Source organism: Megalobrama amblycephala, linkage group LG15 (genome assembly GCF_018812025.1).
Source record: "Megalobrama amblycephala isolate DHTTF-2021 linkage group LG15, ASM1881202v1, whole genome shotgun sequence".
Lineage (NCBI taxonomy): Eukaryota > Metazoa > Chordata > Actinopteri > Cypriniformes > Xenocyprididae > Megalobrama > Megalobrama amblycephala.
In genome coordinates, this window is record NC_063058.1 from 197,932 (window position 1) to 217,541 (window position 19,610).

A 19,610-nucleotide genomic window follows, 5' to 3' on the forward strand; every position below is an offset into this window, starting at 1 on the left:
CTGGCCACACCTCTTACTGACTGCTTATGTGGCGAAACACCACCTCGGGTCCTAAAAACAACACTAGTGGGCTCAGACATGAGTCGGCCTTATATACCCGTATGTCCAGGGGCGTAGCTTCACGTGCCTATTTTCATTGGCCTTTTCTGATGTGCTCAGATGTGATTGGGCTCTCAAGGATGATCCCATAAATCAAACATAAATGATTCATTAAAGCATGTAGAAAGACACAGTGGTAAAAACTCTTGTGTAATTAAGTGACAGAATGGACAGTCCCTGTTGAGCTCTATATATGATGATGATCTTGAGCTCTTAGTGTGGTTCTGTTGTGAGATCAGGTAAGCTGTGCACCTGCAGGTGAGTATCTGGGGTTGAGTACAGCCGGCAGACTGAAGCGCAGCGCATGATCGGCCTGAACACTGAGCTCAATGATGTAGACGATGGAGATCATGGCAGTCTGACCACAAGTAAAGTATACTTATAACACAAATTAAGTACACTTTAATATCACTAATCAAGCATGTAATTAGTCCCTACACAGGCATATACTTAAAGTGTACTAAGTATACTTGAAGTTGTTCCAATTTAGCACCCAAAAGTAAAGTTGTGTTTTTATACAACACAATTACAACTAAAATATACTTAGCACAAAATTAGTTGTTTCAAAATAGCACACTTTAACTAATCATTAACACACTTGAAATATACTGATAATTAGTCTGGCTGCAAGTATACTTAGCATACTTTTTTTTCACTAGGGCACCCCCCGGCTCTTAATGCATCATGTTTCCTTCTGGAGCATCAGTGAATGTTTGAACCTTTTTTAATAGTTGAGTTTGAGTCCCTCAATTGTCCTCACTGTGAAAAGACGGATCACAAAATCATTCAGTCACTGCTGGAAAGGGTTCAAATATACAGAAGATGCTGGAAAACTGATGAATCTGCAGGAGCTGGAGGATTTTTCTGAAGAACAGAGCTCAGTTTAACTGCTCAGGACAAACAAGAGACTCATGAACAACCATTACAAAACATAAAAACAGTCGTGGATCATCAGGTAACCACACACAGTATTGAGAATCAATGCTTCACAAACTTTTGAACTGGGTCATTTTAATAAATTCAGCTTTTTTTTTTTTTTGTCTTGTGAATTATATGTAAACATTTTTTTATGTATAATATCTCACTCAAGACAGTACTAAACAAAAAACAAAAAAACAAAAAAATATGCATTTTGTATGATCCCTCTTATTTTGTCAAATGTTTTCACATTTTCACAGATTCTGTAAGGGGTTCACAAACTTTCAAGTGGCACTGTATATACATGTGAAATAAATGACACTGCCCATCTGTTTAGATAATCTCAGGTAGCAGGAAGTGCATATTTAATTTTACACAACAGATTTTCGGTGACTTTCAGTAGCCATGTTTAGTTATATTGTGTAGACAAAGGCAAACAGCAGTTTACAGTAACTCTCCATCAGTTTGAGTGGGTGTATGTGCCACTGGATGTTAAATATCAGTTGTCTTGGCCCACTATTTGTCTACACAGAGTTAAAGGTCAGTAGCTGTCCTTTTCTCTGTAGATGAAGATAAGAGTTTGTTTTCAGAAGATCACATGTACACTTTCATTTACTTTAAAGATCTAAGCTGATTTCTTGCATGTGATTGACTGCAAAAAATGGAACAAACCTTCTCATTTGACTGCAAATAAAATAATTTTGATTATTTAGATTTACATTCTTGAGTATTCCAACATTAAGTTCCTTTAAGTTCAACCTTTAAGTTCAACCCTGAATTATGTGGTCAGGAGTAAAGAGTAAAGCTTTTGCATGTCTTTATTTGAACTAAGCCCATTTGTATTTATCAAACTCATCACAAATGAATTTTGGACAAACTAACAAGCTGCATATTAGCACAGGTTTTTGAACTCCATTGCCTACATGGTTGAATCATTAATCAGATGATCAATACGGATGTTTTGAAGGACCTCCTTTAGCATGAGAGTCCCTTTAAAAGAGACGGTCCAGCTGATCTCATAACCTGGATGATCGCTCGTCATCATGGCTCTGAATATGAGCTGCTGTTGGAACGGGCTCCTTCTGCTCTCTTTCCTCCTGATATGTGTCAATGGACAAGAAAGGCCGTGAGTTTTTAACCATTTCTGCTGAGGAAGGCAGACATGGTTTGTTTTCTAAGTGTGATAAATTAGTAGTATACCTTTAGTCATTGTGTCAGATAAGTCTTGATGCTTTCTCCTGTATTTATTAAACTGATCTGTGTTGCACAGTAGAGGTTTGCTGTTTGAAACACAACTTAAGGCATGTATAACATGACTCATAATTGATTCATCATTGATTTTTGCTCCCAGTTTAATTTTTTGTTATATTTCTTAATGTATCTAACTACACAGGCAATATTGTATGATAATTGTGTCTGGACAGATCTTTCATGGTGACATTTCCTGCTGTGATTGAGTCGGGATCTGAGGCCAAACTGTGTGCAAGTCTTCTCAAGCCCAATGAAAGCCTTGTCATGAACATTCATCTTGTTAATGGAAACCAGAGCACGTTACTGCTGCAGGAGAAAGCAGAGGAAGAGTTTCACCGCTGCTTTAACTTCAAGGTCTGCCATCAACAAAATGTGCCCAAGATAATGACAATATAATCAAATATGTTCGTTTCAGCATAATGCATCTAGTTTTTGTGATGGCAGGTTGTAAATACAGTACATCATTTCTCATCAGGCTCCTCTGGTCGAAGCAGAATCAGTGCAGAATATAAAGGTAGAACTTCACGGAAAGGCTTTCAAGATGACCGAAGAGAGAAAAGTCATGTTCAAGCCTCTGACCTTTATCCATCCTCTGACCTTTATCCAGACTGATAAACCCATCTATAATCCAGGACAGACAGGTGAGCTGTGAATGCTTCAAAGACTAAACCTCAGTAAATAATGCTGGTGTCACTGACATCTAATACACATCAAGTAAAGCACGTTATGGTCATGCAGTGAGCTGATGTTTCACCATAGGTCAAAAATGACAAATGTTGCACAAACCAGCAGATGGTGAAAGAGTATGAAGTACACATGTATTTCACACTTTTACACAGAAAAGAGGAGCAGAAGAAAAGACAAGGGAAGCAGATAAGTTTGAGGAGCTTTGGAATTGGTCATCTAGTGTGTGTTTGAACAATCCCCTCACATTATTCAGCCTAAATACTGTAATTACAAATATCTGATGAAGTAAATCTCTTGATATCAGTATCTCTATGACTTTATTTTATATGAAATCTAGAGATGCTATAGATCAGGGGTGTTTAACTTAGTTCCTGGAGAGCCACAGCCCTACAGAGCAAAAGACATGTTCACCCAGCAGCAGAATGCAGTTGTCAACCCTGTATTTGGTCCTTAATACGGTTACGTTCACACACATTTCAGCCATTTACAGGAGTGAAATACTGACTGACTGTCCCTTACATAAGAGCTGAAGACGTCAAAAGTGGAGTTTTCTTTAATACACATTTCTATTTTACAGTAAACTTCAGAGTTGTTTCCATGGATACAAACTTTGCACCCCTTGTTCAGCAGGTCTGATGTGTTTATCTTGCATTGTTGAATACAAGTTTAATAAGTAAACACATTTTTAGCTTTTAATCTTTAATTACTCTTTGCTCTTTTACAGTATAGTAGAGTGGTTCTTGAGGTAAGAACACAAAACTGTCTGTGCAGTCATTACAAACACACCTTTCAAATCTGATTCTATTACCTTTGCAATTATTGCATTTTCAGTAGGCTAATTAAACATTTCTTCATTGATAGTCAGGATGTTACTAAATCTCTGCACTGTGGTCTTTGGTATTAAACAGGACAGTAAAGGTAACCGGATTGGCTCAATGGACAAATGTTTCTTCACCAAGGTGGATTTTGCAGCGTTCTTATGAATTAAACCCAGATGCCCGTGAAGGCATGTACAAACTGAAGGCTTTTATTAGTGACAGGAAGATCTCACATCATTTTGAGGTGAAAAAGTATGGTAAGTCATAAATACAATTGTTTGCATTGTTGCGTAAGAAGAATTTCAATAATATGTTTGAATATTAAAATCTAATTTGACTACTGATTTCTGCCTTCTGACTTCTAGTTTTGCCTAAGTTTGAAGTTACTGTAAAAAGCCAGAATAAATTAAATTTTGAAGAAGAGGAACTGATAATTGAGGTTTGCGGAAAGTGAGTGGTTTATTTTATTTCCTGCATTAAGAGAGCATTGTGTTCGTCCATTCTTGGCACAATTAAGTTGCTTGATTTAATTGATAATTAAATCAGTTACTTACTGTAACCCCCATCCTAATATATCAGATGCTTAACTCAAGCCTGGGCTGTAGATCAGTTGCTTGTACCTTTTTCATAGATACACGTACGGACAGCCCGTAGCTGGTAAATCATGGGTGAAAGTGTGCCGTGATCATTCCCAGTCCCATCATTTTCTTTACCACTTCCATCAAATCATTTCAGTGTGTTTAGAGGAAACCATTGAGGTATATGAGATGAAACGCAGTAATAGTGCATTGTCTTTCCTCCATTTCTCCAATTAATTAGTCAGTATGCTATGTTTGTGTTCATTTCATTATAATTAGATAAAAAAGACAGGCTGTGCCATCCATACCTTAGATACATCAGTCTTTCTGAACACCACACTAAAGGCTGTCCTGCAGAATTCCCTTCATGTTGAGGCAGTGCTGACGGAAGAAGGAACAGGTGAGCTGTTGGATTTGGTCACATCCCATTACCCACATTTATTGAATTTCTCATTTTTGATGTTTTACTCTTATGTAAAGAAAGAATTATTTTGGTGTTTTTACTGTTACTGTACAGAGATCACCATGAGACAATATAAATTTGTATCTCTCACTCATGAAATTGGTAACGTCACATTTATTGACCTTCCCAAAACATATGAACATGGATCAGTTATAGAAGGAAAAGTAAGTATGTCTCTCTTTAACACCATTGATATGTACAGAATTATTCTGTCATTTATTCCTTCAAAACCTTATTTTCAACAGATCAAACTCTCAAATTTAAAAGGTGCACCAATTCAAAACAAACAGGTTTATCTTTTAGAGGATAAACGTTGGACTTCAAAACTGCTCCTAAATCTCACGACAGACAGCGATGGACTGGCCAGCTTCTGTCTCAATACATCCAGTCTTTCTTTGTGGGATATTGACCTAATTGTAAGAGAGTTTGTGTTCACTTTTCTTTTGTGTTCGATTGCATAAGTTATTTGTGATTCTTTGTTATCCAGGCAAGTGTCTATCAAGGGGGGCGTTTTTATGACCACAACAGGCCTCACATCTCTGCGGATAAAAAAACAGTTCAGCTCCTCCATCCTGTTCCATATCCATACGATCCAACAAGTGAACTGATTATAGAGAATACTGAGCAGCCATTAAAGTGTGACTCTGAGTTTACAGCCACCATCAAGTACTCCTTTCTTGGAGAGACAGTTGAAGACTTCAAAACTGACATTGTCTATATGGTGAGAACATGCGCAGTATGTCCATTCTTACAGTGATGTTTTTGTTTAACAGTGATAACTGGATGCCTGTTTCAGGTCTTGTCCAGAGGAGTGATCGTTCATCATGGATATGAGAAGGTTGAAGTGAAATCTTCTAATGGAGTAGCAAGAGGCTCGGTGTCATTCAAACTGTCTGTTGGTGGATATCTGTCTCCTGTAATGCAGATTCTGGCGTACTGTGTTCTGCCCAGTGAAGATGTTGTTGCTGGTAGCAGAAATTTCGACACTGAAAAGTGTTTCAAAAACAAGGTGTGTATTGTAGCTTTGAGAAATGAGCCTGGTTCGCTGTGTGGCTCTCTTTAAAACTGTCTACGCCTTACTGACTCAATTCTAAAATAAAGCCTAGGTTCACTGTATGTCACAGGTGTGCGCTGGGGCACATTTTTGAAATGGGTTGTCCCTATTCTCTTAATGAGTAATGGGCGTAACGTTCAATAAACCAATCAGAGTGTCATCTCCCATTCCCTTTAAGAGCGAGATGCGCTCGCGCTAAGCGGATTGCTATTTACATGGCGGAATTTGTTGGCGGAAAAGCTGAACGCTTTTCAAGCGAAGAAACCGATCTGCTCGTGCGCGAAGTTAAAGGCTTTCTGCAAATGCAGGCTTTCAAATAGCGATGAGTCATATGTGTGTGTATTGGCACGATTGTTCAATTAATTAGCCAATTTCGTTCATCATTATAAGTAGTAATAGGCTGAATTGAAAACAGGTAGCCTAATTCTAATACACGCAATGTATTCATCATTACATTTTTATATTTATGTAGCCTACACAATAATATTCTTTTACACTGTAATCCTTTTGTTTTTAATATTTGGCATGTTTGTGTGATGCGCATCCCTGTGTGTAATAAGCAAAGTCAACGCGCACTGTGGACGCGCCCAGAGGCGCAGTTTCTACCAACGCGCTCTAACAAAAAAATATTGCGCCATTGACTTGAGACTTTAGACCAGGTTTGAGTTGGTCTATGGCGTAGTCTATTTTCAGCTCCTTAAAATAGCAATGCGCCTGAACACACCTCTTTTTTAGACCAGCACGCCCATGGGCGCACTAACTGGCGCAAATGCATTTACTAATTTAAGGACGTGGCGCTGAATGGGAAAACGCGAACGGCGCCGGACGCAAACTAGCAAACACACTTGCGCTGCGCCTTGCGTTGCATTGCGCCGGGTGTAATATGGGGCCCTTAGTATTGAACTGTGACAGTGTGAATCAGACTTTAGTTATTACTGCTGTGATCCATCAGTGTTTAAACTGACATCCGTTCTCAGCAGATTTAACATTAATCTTCATTCTTTCTCACCAGAATGCATTTAAAGTTTTGTTGGAAAATACATGATTTATTTCAGTGTAGAATTTTTAGAAATCATACTGATAGTGTGTGAATGTGGTCCCGTCACAGATCTTCAACCTGCTGCCAGTGCAGTCGAGGTCAGATTTTCCTTACGCTGTTGAAGATGAGCAGGAGCAGGAGTGTCTGCACGTGAGACCCCGTCGACATGTGCCGACAGGCAAAGCCTATGAATCCTTGAAGGTAACGGGTGCAGTAGATGATGATTAGCAGAGTAAATACTGCACATGCGCCCCCTTGACTATACTGACAATTAAAAGTAATTTGAATTTTCTTGGCTTTTATTGTGGTTCATCTTTTCCATTTGACAGAGAGTGGGATTGAAGATGGCAACAAATTTGGTTGTGCGAGTCCCTCAGTGTCTGTCATACAGAGGCTTGATGTTTGACCTAGCCTTTATAGGTACATCATGTACTGGTATTACAAGTCAAGCTCTGATGTTTAAATATGTATGTGTTAGTAATGAAATATATTTCAAAAAAATTAAATTGTGAGACTTGTTCAATTTGTACTCAATTATAGTGATGTGACAAAGGATTTTCTGGGGTTATTAACTTTGAATCTGTTATCGTTGGTAACAAAAACCTAACTATTTAACTTTTGTAAAATAAAATCAACACATTAACTTTGGCAGCCCTAAAATCTAAATAAACTGAAACTAGAAAACTTTGATAACACTAAAATAATTCAGTATATGAAAATAAAATAATGTATATTAGAAAGATGATCCAACTTCCATTTGCTGTTCATATATGACTGATATAGACTTGGTTATTTTGAGGTGCTGTTCAAATACATAAAATATAAAACTATAAAATATCACTTTTTTCCATCGATAGCTCGTGCTCCAGAGCCTCCATCAGTGTCTTTTTCAAATCTCATTGATTTTGGTGCTGGAGATTTTAGAACCACTGACAGATATTCTTCAGTAGTTACGGTTCGCTCCATCTTTCCAGAAACCTGGATCTGGGAACTTGTTGAAGTGGGGTATGTGAAGTGTAATCGTATATTTAACATCACATTTATCTTATTACTCATCTTTAATACATCATCTCCCATCACAACCACAGGACAGAAAATACATTGCTTGCTTTGCAGATTCTGAATCAGTTTTTTTAATCATCTGTGTGTTGAAACAATGGCAGAATCAAATATGCCTATTGTTGTATTTCCTCCACAGGGACTCTGGATCAGCTCAGATTCCTGTCACGGTTCCTGACACCATCACTTCTTGGGAGACGGAGGCCTTCTGTCTGTCCTCCGACGGTCTGGGTCTGGCTCCTCCTGCTCAGCTGACAGTTTTCCAGCCCTTCTTCCTGGAGCTCTCTCTGCCTTACTCCATCATCCGTGGGGAGATCTTTGAGCTGAAGGCCACTGTCTTCAACTATCTGTCCAAGTGCATCATGGTGAGATTTCAGACTCAGTCTAATCAAATCATATCCAATATGCCACTAATCATGTGTGATTGATTGACAGGTTAAAGTGACTCCAGCTCCTTCATCAGATTACACTCTCAAAGCCTCCTCTGATGATCAGTATTCATCCTGTCTATGTGCTGCTGGAAGAAAAACCTTTAAATGGATCCTCAGTCCTTCTGTTCTTGGTGAGTTTTCCAGTCTGAATCATTGTTTCTCAGTGTTTGTGTCTGCTGCATCTTCACGTACATGTCTTGTGCTGCAGGAGTCTTGAATATCACTGTCAGTGCGGAGGCAGAGGCATCCCAGACTGTGTGTGACAATGAGATCGTGAGCGTCCCAGAGAGAGGACGCATTGACACGGTCACACGAAGTCTGCTTGTACAGGTCAGCGCACATCAAACAGCTTTAATGCTGCTTATGTCAGTATGATGTGTTGATGTGATTGTTTTATGCTGCAGGCAGAAGGAACTGAAAAGACTGAGACTCACAGCTGGTTACTGTGTCCAAAGGGTAAGTCCACAGACTCTATTTAACATCATAGCGTTACTCTGCTGATCATCGCTGATATGTGTTTCTGCCTCTTCACAGGTGACACTCTCTCAGAGGAAGTGGCTCTGACCTCTCCCTAAAGATGTGATAGAGGGATCAGTCAGATCCTCTGTTTCAGTCATTGGTAACATTTACAAATACAAGCAGAAATGAGGAGATTGGGTTTGGATTATAAAATGTAGTGAGTTTTATTTGGGTATGGTTTATAGGAGACATATTGGGTCGGGCACTGAGGAATCTTCACGGATTATTACGGATGCCGTACGGCTGTGGAGAACAAAACATGGCTGTTCTTTCTCCCAATATTTACATACTGCAGTATCTGGAGAACACGGAGCAGCTCACCTCAGCCATCCGAGAGACAGCCACAGGCTTCCTGAAGAGCGGTGAGAAACATAAACCATGTCAAGAAAATACTAAGAATAAGAAAATACTGATATTGTGTTTTTTTTATATACCAAATTACACATTTTTAACACACCTGAATGTCATTCAGTAAAGTTAAATTATCAGACACATTGATTGAGTCAACCCAAACAAACTGTTGAAGTGTTAACCATCATCACACTAAACAGGATACCAGAGACAAATGAACTACAGGCATTTTGATGGATCATACAGCACATTTTGTAATGGTGATGGGAATACATGGTAAATATATTTCCACTATTTCTTTTGTTAAACAGAAATAATATCAAGGTAATCTTCAGTAACAAACCTAAGAAAATGGTACAAAAACACATTTAAAAATGTGTCTCTCAGTTCAAATGATTTGTGTTTAGATTTGTGATGAATAGAATGATTTATTGAATTGAATTATGTCTTCCACACCATCAGGTTGACTGCCTTTGTGCTGAGGTCCTTTGGCAAAGCACAGAAATACATATTTATCGATCCAAACATTATTCAGAGTGCAAAGGAATGGTTAATAAACAGACGGGATTCAGACGGCTGTTTTCTCCAACAGGGAAGACTGTTCCACAACAGAATGAAGGTCTGTTAACATCTATAAATATATATATATACAGTCACAGTCACATGGACTTTCAGTTAGTTTGTTGTCATCTGTTATCTGTCACATGTTCCGTTGTTCTAGTTTCCCGCCACAATCAGTATCCATGGACACTAATCCCATTCATCACAGCTGTCTGTCATTTGAGTTAATCAGTCTGTCTATTTAAGGTTCTGTATCTGTTCAGTTAGTTGTCGGGTGTCGTTCGTGTGTACCTTGGTGTTTGTTCCTGTCCTGTTCCTGTACTCTCCAGTTGAATTATCTAGTAAAAGACTTGTTTGATCTCCTCGTCGTGTGCTTTATACACCCTAGGTATTGTAACAATATATATATATATATATATATATATATATATATATATATATATCTAGAACACCATAGCAACCACCTAGAAATGGCCTGGTAACTATCTAGAAAACCTGGAATCTATAAGACCATTTAGAGCCCTATTTTATTGATCTAAGCGCATGGTCTAAAGCGCACAGCACAAGTGCAGTTAAGGCGTGTCCGAATCCACTTTTGCCAGTTTAACGATGGGAAAAATGATCAGTGCGCCTGGCGCATGGTCTAACAAGATTGTCCCTATTCTCTTAATGAGTCATTTGTGTTTAATACAGTAGTCAACATTTGAAGTGGATCAAAACCTTTCATTAAAGTTGTCGTAAAACCAAAATGCAATACCTGTTCTTGTCCTAGGACAACTTTTAACTTTTTTGATCCGCTTCAAATGTTGACTATTATATTTGGCATGTTTGTGTGCTGCTGCGCATGTCTGTGTGTGTAATAAGCAGAAGCATATAGGCACATATTACTAATGTAACGGGGGTAAACCTCCTCTGATCTCAAGAGATGCTCTAGCGACTGACGCTGGAGGTTGCAGCCTTTAGCCTCCTTGTTATTACTTCCTGCTTCGCTACTGTTCGGACGCTCTTGCTTACAGCTCCGCGCTTTGCTCTATTGCTTTTATATTTTTTCTCCTCATTTTAACTACAGCAAATAGGCACAGTGCTCAAACGACAAACCTTGGCACCAACAATCTTTTTAACTGGAAGAATTACCACAAAAAAGGGGAATTTTTATCCAACCAGCCTCCCACTGACGGCAGCCATCAGCTTACATTCCGGAGAAGGGAAAACACAGCTGCCTACATCCAAAAGGATTAGAAATAATATGCCTCCTCTGGTTGAAGAATCTACCTGCTGCACAAACTGCCACAGACTTCTACAAAGGATTGCAGTTCTTGAAACAAAGTTACTTGCGGGACTACCAGACCAGAAGGAACACACAACAGAGCTTCATCATGAACATCCTCAGCACACAGTCGGTGAGTCCCATGATTCTAATGCCCCTAAACAGACTGTACTGAGTGCCGAAACTGATCAACATATTAATCGATGGCACACAAAGGGAGCGAGACCCAAAGGCACTCGAGACATCAGATTGTCACGAGTATCACATATTAATGCAGTAGCATCCTCTACCCCAAACACTAGCTCCCTACCACTGCCAATACATCTGGAGAACAGATTTGAAGTGTTAATGAATGTGGGTGAGGAATCTCCAGACATGATGAATGTGGGTATGGAATCTCCAAACATGATCGGACACAGATCAAATCAGCCAGCAGCTAACACCGATGCTAACTGCCGCTCAAGGATGAACAGTCAGCGGCACTCAGCTCAGAGAGCAGCCGAGCCCAGGACTCTGATAGTGGGTGACTCTATTATCAGAAACATTAGCAGCAGGGATACAACTACATGCTGCCTTCCACAAGCAACAGTTTCTGATGTAAACAGGGAACTTAAGAGCATTCTGATGAAATATAAGACTGCAAATCGACTAATCATTCATGTGGGGAAGAATGATATTCGGAAGGAGCAGTCAGAACTTCTTAAGAGGGATTTCAATGAACTTTTTGAAATGCTTAAAAGACTAAAAGTTCAGTCATTCATCAGTGGACCACTCCCAGCAAGAGGAACAAATAGATTTACACGGTTGCTTGGTCTTAACACATGGCTGCAAAAAACCTGCAACTTAAAAGGACTGAATTTCATTGATAACTTCAATCTGTTCTGGAGTCAGAGACAACTGTTCACTCATGATGGCCTGCACCCAAACAAACTGGGCTCAAGAGTGCTAAAGGACAATATCTACTTCTCCCTCCATCATCCTTCAGCAGTGTGTGCCAATCTGAATGGCACAAACACACCTGGACAGAGTACAACTGACCACAGGACTTCATTTCAGCACCTGAATGGACATGCGGCTGACACATCCCACAAGGTCAATGATAACACCACGCAGCCACAACAACCACTGCTCATGGACACAATCCTGACTGAGCCCTGCCCACAGAGCTCACCGAGAGACAGTGACGTGTTAGAACTGCTCCAAGATTCAGCACCCAAGGACAACTTTCGGGAAAACAGCCAGGGAAACCAGGACAACATATTACAGCCTCCGGTAACACCAGAGCAACAGCCCCTTTCACCGGACACGTTATCCCTTTCTCCAGCTTCCCCTCTTCTGTGCTTCTCAGAGAAAATGGAGGAACTGGTGTATGCTGGAACCAAACTCTCCCACTCTTTTGCTGCGAGCCCCCAGATATCAACAAAAAAGCGTCAAGCCCCGAAACCACCAAAGCCTGTGGGCCCAGCTCGCCCTCCCCCTCCTCCTGCGAGAGCTCTTCGGCCCCTGCCACAACGCCAGGGCCCTCAACCTCCTCCGTCTGTTCTAGGTGAACCAAAAACAACCGATAACAGCTCTCAGTGATGTGTGTCGGGTCCCCGCTATGATAACAGTGACTTAATCAAATGTTTACAGAACGAGTGGGAACCCAGTGTGCCTGTAGCTTTCTCTATTTCTGTTTTATTACGTGATAGAAAGCCTAAGGCCTTCTCAAACCGTTTGGCAAACCCATTTAATCTGCTACCTATTACACGTCAAACTAAGATTACTGTAGATACAAAAAGTAAGACTGTTAAGTTAGCACTTTTAAACATCCGCTCACTTAAAAATAAATCACTTCTAGTCAATGACTTAATAACCACAAACAACCTAGATTTTATTCTTCTAAATGAAACATGGCTTGAAGACAGCTGCAGTGCAACAATCCTGAATGAAACAGCCCCTCCTAACTTTACTTTTATGAGTGTCTGCAGAGCTGTTAGGAGAGGTGGAGGTGTTGCTGCTCTATTTAAAGATGTCTATCAATGCAAGCAAGTGTCATTTGGTGATTACTTGTCTTTCGAATACTTGGGTATTGTGTTAAAAGGTGCTCCTCGCATTCTACTTATAGTTATCTACAGGCCTCCAAAATACTCTCCAGCCTTTGTGGAGGACTTTACAGAACTGTTATCAGCAATTTCCTCTGAGTTTGACTGTTTTGCTATTACTGGGGACTTTAACATCCATATAGAAAATGCAGAATCCAATATGGCAAAAGAGATCATAACTGTTTTGAATACTTTTGATCTGACTCAACACGTACATGGACCTACACACAATCGTGGACACACTCTAGATTTAATTATTAGTAAGGGTCTAAACGTCTCATCCATTGTCATTAAGGATGTAGCGCTATCTGATCATTTCTGTATTTTCTTTGATTTATTGATCTCTCCGACTGTTGAAGCTAGATCTATCTCTGTCAAAAAGCGATCCTTAAATGAGAATACTAGTGCACTGTTTATGAAGGCTATATCTTTAACACCAAGCATATCTGCAGACTCTGTTGATTTTCTCCTTGATTCTTTTAACTCAAAAGTACAGAATGTTATTGATAACATTGCTCCTGTGAAAGTCAGGAAGAAAAGTGTCAGACAAAAAACACCATGGAGAAACTCAACAGCAGTGCAAAATATGAAAAGACAATGCAGAAAACCTGAGCGCATGTGGCGAAAGACAAAACTCGAAATCCATTATAACATCTATAAAGATATTCTTCATGCTTTCAATGTGGAATTAGGCAAAGCTAGACAGACCTTCTTCTCAAATATTATAAACAAAAACTTAAACAACACCCGCACTCTTTTTGCTACTGTAGAGAGACTAACAAACCCCCCAAGTCAGATTCCCAGTGAAATGCTCTCAGACAGCAAATGCTGTGAGTTTGCTTCCTTCTTCTCTGAGAAAATTAATAATATCAGAAAGGCGATCAGCACATCCTTGAGTTGCACTGGGGTAAAACAGATCAGATCACAACATCAGAAAGCAGCTATTATGTCTGTTTTTGAAGCAATTGATGGTAAAATTTTGGAAGAAACAGTACAGCACCTTAAAACATCAACCTGTGCCCTTGACACACTTCCCACATCTTTTTTCAAAAGAGTGTTTAAATGTTTAGAAGCAGATCTCCTAGAAGTGGTAAATGCCTCACTTCTCTCTGGGACTTTTCCAAAATCCCTGAAAACTGCAGTTGTTAGGCCCCTCCTGAAAAAGAGCAATCTGGATAACACCATATTGAGCAACTACAGGCCAATCTCAAATCTTCCTTTCATTGGCAAGATCATTGAAAAAGTTGTTTTCAATCAGCTGAACAAGTTCTTAAGCTTGAATGGATACTTTGACAACTTTCAATCTGGTTTCCGACCACATCACAGCACAGAAACAGCACTCATAAAGATAATAAATGATATTCGCCTTAACACAGATACAGGTAAATTATCAGTGCTGGTTCTACTCGACCTCAGTGCTGCGTTTGACACTGTCGATCACAACATTCTTCTTGACAGGCTCGAAAACTGGGTTGGGCTTTCTGGGATGGTCCTTAAGTGGTTCAGGTCATACTTAGAAGGGAGAGGTTATTATGTGAGTATCGGTGACCATAAGTCTGAGTGGACATCCATGACATGCGGAGTCCCTCAAGGTTCGATACTCGCACCCCTCCTGTTCAACCTATATATGCTGCCACTGAGCCAAATAATGAGAAAGAACCAAATTGCATATCACAGCTATGCAGATGACACCCAGATTTACCTAGCCCTATCACCTAACGACTACAGCCCCATTGACTCCCTGTGCCAATGCATTGATGAAATTAAAAATTGGATGTGTCTAAACTTCCTTCAGTTAAACAAAGACAAAACTGAAATCATTGCATTTGGAAACAGATGAACTTCTCAAAGTGAACATGTACCTTCACTCTAGGGGTCAAACAATTAAAAATCAAGTCAGGAATCTTGGTATGATTTTGGAGTCAGACCTGAGTTTCAGTAGCCATGTAAAGACAATAACTAAATCAGCATATTATCATCTCAAAAATATTGCAAGAATTAGATACTTTGTCTCCAGTCAAGACTTAGAGAAACTTGTTCATGCTTTCATCACCAGCCGGGTGGATTATTGTAATGGGCTCCTCACTGGTCTTCCCAAAAAGACCATAAGACAGCTGCAGCTCGTACAGAACGCTGCTGCCAGGATTCTGAGCAGAACCCGAAAACATGAACACATCACACCAGTCCTCAGGTCCTTGCACTGGCTTCCAGTTGCATTTAGAATTGATTTTAAAGTACTGTTACTTGTTTATAAATCACTCAATGGCCTGGGACCTCAATACATTGCAGATATGCTCATAGAATATAAACCTAACAGATCACTCAGATCATCAGGATCAAGTCATTTAGAAATACCAAGGGTTCACTCAAAGCAAGGAGAGTCTGCTTTTAGCTGTTACGCCAGCCGCAGCTGGAACCAGCTTCCAGAAGAGATCAGGTGTGCTCCAACAGTAGCCACATTCAAATCCAGACTCAAAACACATCTTTTTAACTATGCATTTGCTGATTGAGCACTGTGCTATGTCCGAACTGTTTGCACTTTATTTTATACGTATTATCTTTTTATTCTTTTAATTCCTTTCCCTTTTTTATTTCATTTTTAATGTATTTTATATCTTTTATGTATCATCTTGTTATTCTGACTTTTAATGCATACTGTTATTTCTATTCCTTATGTTCTATTTTTATTATTCTTTTTTATGTAAAGCACTTTACCACTGTGTATGAAATGTGCTATACAAATAAAATTGCCTTGCCTTGCCTTGCCTTGCCTTGTTAGAGCGTCCGACTCCCACGCTGGAGACCCAGGCAAACAGGTATGGCAGAGAGCAGGCAGAATCGTAGTCAAAGAACAGGCAATGGGTCAGGGCTGGCAGATAACAATCGTAAATCCAAAGCAGAGCAAATAGTCCAAAGGGCAGGCAGCAGAGAATCGTACACAGGGAACAGACAGAATCAGGAACAGGCAGACAGACAAGATAGCTAACGCTCAGAATTGCAACAGGAGAATACAAGACCACGCAAAGTGTGTGAGGATGTGAGTGGCTTAAATAGTCCAGATAATGTGAGTGCAGGTGATTGGCAGGGAGGATTCTGGGAAATGTAGTCCAGGAATGACTGAAACTGTGCCGGACTGAAACTAGCAAAAAATACTTGCGTTGCTCCTGGCGCCGCATTGTGCAGGGTGTATGATAGTGCCCAAAGACTTTCTCAAGCCAACATCAAAGTTTGTCTAGATACTTTCCTTTAATCGTTTCAGTGTGTTGCTTTATTTATCCTTTATTTCCCATATATTGCAGGGTGGAGTCAATGATGAGGCAACCATGACTGCCTACATTACTGCATCATTGCTTGAACTGGAAACTCCAGTCACAGTAAGTTCATCTACAGGAAACACAGTATAAACTAGGGCTGCACAATATATCACGATTTATTGCAAATTTTATCGCACGCAATTTGGCAAAGGCTGCGATTATTTTATGTGCAGCTTGTCAGAGCTGTATGGCTCTGTGATCAGTAGTAAATGCTTCTCCATCTGAAAGCCAGAGGGCGCTCTTGTGCAGAAACTACAAATATGTCCTGCTGCGGTAGTAGATAACACGCGTCATTCCAGGAAATCCTGTATTATCGCTGCTGTAGCTGAATAAACAGAAGATTGTAATGCTTTGATTGATTAAACATGACTAATAAACACACGACTGCCTTATTCTGTGTAAGAAGACACATCATCTCACATGCTCAACTGTCGTTATGGAGTGAGTTTGGAGTAAAAACGTGTTATTAAATATTGTCTTTTGTTGGACAAGATGTTAATAAATGCTTCTCATGTCTTGAAAGATGTTTGACGCGTGTTTCTTTTTCAAATGTACATTATAAGCGACTCAAACTAGCAGTGCTTTCAGATAGATTAGCATTTGGAGCCATACTTAGAACACTAAGAATGCCGTTTAAGCACTATATCAATGTTATTTTTCGTATCGTGCAATAAAACGTGCTGCCCTAGTATAAACTCATAGAAAAATGACACTCACAGCGTTTGTTTCTTTTCATTTTTTGTCACAGGATCCTGTCATCAGTAAAGGTTTGTCATGCTTGAGGTCTGTCATTGCAGATGTCAAAAACACTTACACCACTGCTCTGCTCGCCTACACTTTCAGTCTGGCTAGAGACACGCTCACTCGACAGCAGCTTTTCAAGAAACTGGAAGAAGTTGCTATTTCAGACGGTAAGAGGTTTGTTTCTGATGACTTTGTTGTCTTTTATGACTGCACTATTGTACATGTGTGTCTTTTGTCCTTTAGGGTCTCTCCTCCACTGGTCTCAGTCTGCATCTGCTGATGACTCCGAGTCTCTGGCAGTGGAGATCAGCTCATATGTGCTGCTAGCCTTTCTCACTGCAGATTCAGTCACCACAGCTGATCTTGGCTATGCTAACAGGATTGTCAGGTGGCTTGTGAAGCAGCAGAATGCCTATGGAGGATTCTCCTCCACACAGGTTACTCAAATGTCTCCACTCAAACACACTATTGCTGAATGTGCTGGTGTGAATGAGTAAAAGTGACATTACTGAACACATTTATTTCCCAGGACACAGTGGTGGCTCTTCAGGCTCTGTCTTTGTACGCCACCAAAGTGTTCAGCTCTGACAGCTCCAGCACAGTGACTGTACAGTCAGCAGGAGACACTCACCACTTTGATGTCAATCAGGACAACAAGTTACTGTACCAGGAGAAGCAGCTGCAGAACGTTCCAGCCAAATACAGCATTGAAGTGAATGGCTCAACCTGTGTGTCTGTGCAGGTCTGTAGTGCGTTCAGCTTCATTTACTCATACTCACTTTCTCTCTTTTGTGGTTATTCTGCTGTGAGATGATTTATGAATGTGTATTTGTTTGTGTTGACTCTCTCAGATGGCCCAGTTCTACAACATTCCCACTCCTACTGAAGCTAAAACATTGAGCATTGATGCTAAGATTGAGGGAGATTGCAAAATATTGGGACAAAATTTCATTTTGAAGTTCACTGTCAAGTAAGAACATTTGTGTTCGTCAAAAGACAAGAATATGATTATGACTTAATATTTACTGACAAATAAATCTTTACTGAATATTTTGGTAACACTTTAATTTGATGGTTCCTTTTGAACATTCTATTGACTGTAAGTATCTTTGCAACAACATCGCCCCATCATTTCCGGTGTTCCTCAAGGTTCGTGTCTCGGCCCTGTTTTGTTCCTTCTATATGCTCCCTCTGGGATTAATCTGTCAAAAACTGGCTTTTGTTCTCGCTTATTTGTAAATTTATAATTTAAGAACCATATCTTTTCATTTTCTCTTTTCCAGATATGATGGTCTACAGGAAAGGACTAACATGGCCATTGTGGATATTAAACTCTTATCTGGATTCACAGCTGAGACATCACTTAGTGAGTTTGAGTGATTCATCACAGCTTGGAAGTTCTTCCAGAATATATGCATCACTTGTGGAAAGGGTCGATTCTAAAAATGATCATCTCATAGTTTATTTGAAGGAGGTGAGAGAACAGCAACATTCATATGACTTTATGTCATTAGATTGATTCATCAACATATTATCTGTAATGTCCATGACTGATGAGTTTGTTTCCTCCTGCAGATCCCACGAAATATTCCAATCAATTACCAGATACAAATGAAACGGGTTCTTCCAGTGAAGAATCTCAAGCCAGCTGTGGTCAAAGTGTATGATTACTACCAAACAAGTAAGATTTAATATGCCAGCGTTGAATGTTTTGATCATGTGACGCACATTGTTTATTCAGAGTTTTTCCCTGTACAGGTTTCCATTGTTGTATGAATGTGAACATCTTCCTTTTCTTTCAGGTGACCAGTCAGAGGCGGAGTACTCCTTCCACTGTGAATGAAGTGCATCAGCCATGACAAAGATGTTTGAACACTCTAAAGTTTAAAATTATTAATTAAGTTATTAATTAAGTTTATTCTTTATCCTGGACAAAATTATTTCCAATAGCCCAAATTTGAACAAACCCCCAAATCAGTTTTTGGCCAACTTGACTAATGAATTCTCAATACATATGATTAATAAAAGTGATGAAAACAAGTTATGGTGAGCTGGTTGAATTGTTGAATGTGTAGTAGCTACATGGATATGGCAACATTTCAGAATCCAATGAGATTATTATGGCGACATCTTGTGAATTTTCGGACACACTTTAGATTAGGGTCCAATTCTCACCAACTAACTATTAACTATGACTTTTGCCTCATAAACTTCTAATTCACTGCTTATTAATAGTTAGTAAGATAGTTAAGTTTAGGTATTCGGTAGGATTATGGGATGTAGAAAATGGTCATGCAGAATAAGGCATTAATATGTGCTTTATAGGTACTAATAAACAGCCAATATTCTAGTCATATGCATCATAATAAGCAA

The 19,610-nt window shown here is 39.6% G+C and overlaps 1 pseudogene; it reads left to right on the top strand.

Annotated features, from left to right (window-relative positions):
- Positions 1-1,989: 1,989 nt before the first annotated feature.
- On the top strand, positions 1,990-19,277 carry LOC125247167 (annotated as a pseudogene).
- Positions 19,278-19,610: the final 333 nt, after the last annotated feature.